This window comes from Schistocerca piceifrons, chromosome 4 (assembly GCF_021461385.2).
Source record: "Schistocerca piceifrons isolate TAMUIC-IGC-003096 chromosome 4, iqSchPice1.1, whole genome shotgun sequence".
In the NCBI taxonomy this organism is placed as follows: domain Eukaryota; kingdom Metazoa; phylum Arthropoda; class Insecta; order Orthoptera; family Acrididae; genus Schistocerca; species Schistocerca piceifrons.
Genome location: NC_060141.1, coordinates 85,417,422 through 85,421,450, shown reverse-complemented (window position 1 = coordinate 85,421,450; position 4,029 = coordinate 85,417,422). Strand labels below are relative to the sequence as shown.

The following is a 4,029-nucleotide window of genomic DNA, read 5'->3' as shown; positions in this document are numbered from 1 at the left end:
AACCATTTCAATCCAAGTAAACTTTCCTATGATGAGTTTGTAGATTCGCTAACTAACTGTTAAGACCAACTAGCGAATGTGGTAGCAGCTAGGTACCAATTCTTTAATTGTAAGCAAAGGTCAGAAGGAACTTACCGCGAGTGGGCAACAGCTTTCCGGCTATGACGAGGAAAAACAAATTAATATGTGCTTGTGGTGCTTTACATTCAGATATTGTGTACTATGTAACTGATGTCAAATTTAGAGAAAAGATTTTGAAATAGTAAGATCCATCATTTCAGTACATAGTGCAAATACTGGATCAGTACGATTCAGGGGCCATGTCGGCCGATAAATTTCAGCAGCCACCAATCAGTCCGGTTCAGTCGGCCCTTGCTTACGATTGGCCCAGTAGGCAGTGACAGCATGCGTGCGCCACGCACCATATCAATTCTCCATGCTTTGCAAACAGCTCTCTAAACAGGTGAATGGAATTGAGTCATGCCCTAGGTGCTACTCACGGCACAAACGCCAAGACTGCGCATCCTAATGACAAGCACAGTGTTACACTTGTGGCAATAAAGGTCACATACAATCCGTATGTTTTCAACGGAACAAAAATTTCTGCCCACTCACAAAAATTTCGGCACAAGGCTAACATAATCAATGCATGTATTCAAAGCCTGCTGGAGGCATTAGCAATACTATCAAGTGAAGGTTTCCTTAGTGCTACGCCAGTCCAACAAGCTTTCTGTTCACTTGTATATTAGTGGAAAACCTGAGAAATTTCATTTGGATATGGATGCCTCTTTTACATTGCTAAATTGTAACACAAATGAACTGTTAGGCTCCCCATGCCTGCCTGAAACTAGCAAACACCTGACAGCTTATAATGGACAAGACATTCCCATCCTCGGAAATGGTTCTTTGCTGCCATGTATCACTTGTATACGCAAACTGTGACTTTCTATGTGCTACAATCACGCGATTGTGAGATATTTGGCCTTGATTCATTTGATTCCTTCGGCTTTTACATTCAGGAAAATGTGTTGTCAGTGACTGTACAGTGATAAAGACAGTGTAGCTAGCTTGCTGAAAGACTTCTCTGAACTCTTTTATGAAGGGTTAGGCAAGGATAACAATTTCGTTGCACATATTACTATGAAAAACGATGCTCAGCTGAAATTTTGCCGGGCCACAATTGTTCCCATTGCATTACAGGACAAAGCAGCCGCTGGTTTAACAGAATTGCAAGATGGCGGAGCTATTGCGCCCATACAAGCTAATCAGTGAGCAAGTCCACTGTTTTTGCTCCCCAAACATTCAGATAGCATTCGCCTCTGTGTTGACTTTAGGTCTACCATCAACCCGCAAACTTTGATTAAGATTTGTCCATTGTCACGCCCAGAGGATCTCATGGACAAACTAGGCGCTGGTCGCTACCTTTCAAAAATTGATTTGCGTGACTCATATCTTAAAATAATACTTGATGAAGATTCTCAAAACGTTTAAATATTTGCGTTTGCCTTTTGGCAATGCTTCCGCACTCGCCATTTTCCAATCGCATTTAGAATAGCTGAATGCTCAAGTACAAAACTATTCAAACTATTTGGGCGATACTGTCGTAGCAGGTCGTACACCTTAAGGAAAAACTGCAAATTTGCGTGGTTTGTTTCGTGTGTTATCGGATGCAGGACTAAAGTTAGACTGGACAAGTGTGATTTTCTTAAACCTCAGTTGTAGTATCTTGCTCATCTCATAAAGATTCAAGGTGTACATCCGCTTCAGTCACATTTGCTAGCCTTGCGAGACTTGCCAGTTCCTCGCAGTGTCACAGGATTTCAGTCTGTCGTAGGGAAAATGAACTATTGTATTCGATTAATACCGAATGCTGTACAAATAGCATCTGCATTGCATCGCTTGCGTCGCAAGAACGTTCCCTTTGTTTCGACAGATAAGTGCCCAGAAGCTTTTCAAAACCTTAAAGATGCAATGCTCAGTAACAGATGCTTGGTTCACTTTGATCCTGAAAAATCAATTTTGCTGCAAGCTGAAGCTTCCTCTTACAGAATCGGTGCCGTGCTTTCACACAAAATTGTTGATAAAGACAGGCCTATTGTTTTCTCATCAAAAGTGTTGTCCAAAGCTCAGTGTGACTATTCACAAACAGAGAAAGAGGCATTGGCTATTGTGTGTGGCGTCACCAAATGAAACCACTATTTGAATGGCAGAAAATTCTACTTAGCAACGGATGGCAAGCCATTGCAGTCCTTGTTTCATCCGACGAAGCCAGTTCGTGCACGAACTGCCCAAAAATTGCAAAGATGGACTTTGTTGTTGTTTCAATACCAGTACGAGATTGTGTATTGTCCGACAGCTCAACATGGTGATGCGGGCGCATCCGACTGGCCCTGATACCGATTTCACGCTTCTGCTGCATCTTGTTATCACATCGATGCTAAGGATTCTGAATTGTTTCCATCTTTTCCTCTGAATTACAGGAAAATTGCACAGGCAACGGAAGTTGATTCAGTTTTGAACGTTTTGCTAAACTACATTCGCAAATCTCGGCATCGCACATTGCATAGCATAAAGACCTCTGTAGTGCGCCAATACTCCGCAGAGGTGTGGTTCTTGCTCAAAACGACACTGGACAGTCACGTGCGTTGATCCCCAAATGTCCAAATGTGCGGAAAATCAGTCCGCTCCGCCGAAAATATTCTCTGCTTGGCTTAAGTCGCAATCACCATGGCAACGTGTGCACACAGACTTTGCGGCACGTTTTCGGAACACTCTTTGGGTGATTGTGGTAGACTCTTGTAGCAAGTTTCCTTTTGTTGTGCCAATGAACTCGAAGACATCACGTAGCAAAATTCAGCCGTTGGCCTCTAATTTTTGCCTCGATTGTTTGCCTGAAGTCATAGTGTCAGACAATGCCCCTCAGCTCACGTCCAAGGAATCTGAAACATTCTCTGAACGCAGTGGCATGTAGCATCTCACTAGTGCACCGTTCCATCCACAGTCAAACGGCGAAGCGGAACGTTTTGTCAGAACATTCAAGCAGCAGATGGCCAAACTCCACCCCGCACACACCAGGGAAGCATTGCAACTGTTTTTCGCCTCCTGTCGTTCGCATCCACGAGATGGACCTTCGCCGGTGGAATTGCTTCACGGCCGCCACCTGCTCCACCCTCCTCAGCAACCGGCGCCGAAGGAAGGCCGCAAGTATCGCCTCGCGCAGCAAGATATTGTGTTTTACAGGGCTTTTAGCTGCAGCAGACAGTGGGCGCGAGGCGAGATCGTTCGTCGACTTGTCGCAAGTATGTATCACGTTTCAGGCCCAGACGGATTGCAGCGCGGACATTACAATCAAATTCGCCACAGTCATGTGCTCGGTGGCTCTTCTGTGTGTCTTCCCGCAGATTCACGGATGCCGAGGACAGCGCGGCGACAGCAGCCACCATAGGGTTTCATTACAACACCGCGCGACGACACCGTGGAGGCGGACACTTCTGCACCTTGTTACTTGCCTCAGGAGGAGGACGCGTATCCTTCCGATTGTTTTCCAGAGGACCTTTCCGGCAGAGCGAAGGCCGGACGGTGGGGTACGACTGGAAGCAGCATCCACGTTCCTGAATGAGATTTTCACTCTGCAGCGGAGTGTGCGCTGATATGAAACTTCCTGTCAGATTAAAACTGTTTGTCGGACCGAGATTCGAACTCGGGACCTTTGCCTTTCGCGGGCAAGTGCTCTACCAACTGAGCTACCCAAGCACGACTCACGCCCCGTCCTCACAGCTGTACTTCCGCCACGCTCCTGCTTCCCCTCCCCTCCTGGTACGACAACGGCCCGTCGATTTGAGGGAAGGAATGTAATGGCGTAAAGTTAAGCGCTGGCACGCCACTCGGGAACGAGGGAGAAAGGACTGTGAAGAAGACGTCAGCCAATTGCAAGCTGATCGACCCCTCTCCAGGACGACAAAACGACAGCAGCGGCCTCTATGTGAAGAAGACATAAGCGCCTCCCTTACTGGCTGCGGTTCAGTTCTA

The 4,029-nt window shown here is 46.4% G+C and overlaps 1 non-coding gene across 1 annotated transcript; it reads right to left on the bottom strand.

Annotated features, from left to right (window-relative positions):
* Positions 1–3,679: 3,679 nt before the first annotated feature.
* On the bottom strand, positions 3,680–3,754 carry Trnas-cga. The gene has a single exon. It is a non-coding gene; the product is annotated as a tRNA-Ser (tRNA).
* Between the last annotated feature and the right edge of the window lie 275 nt (positions 3,755–4,029).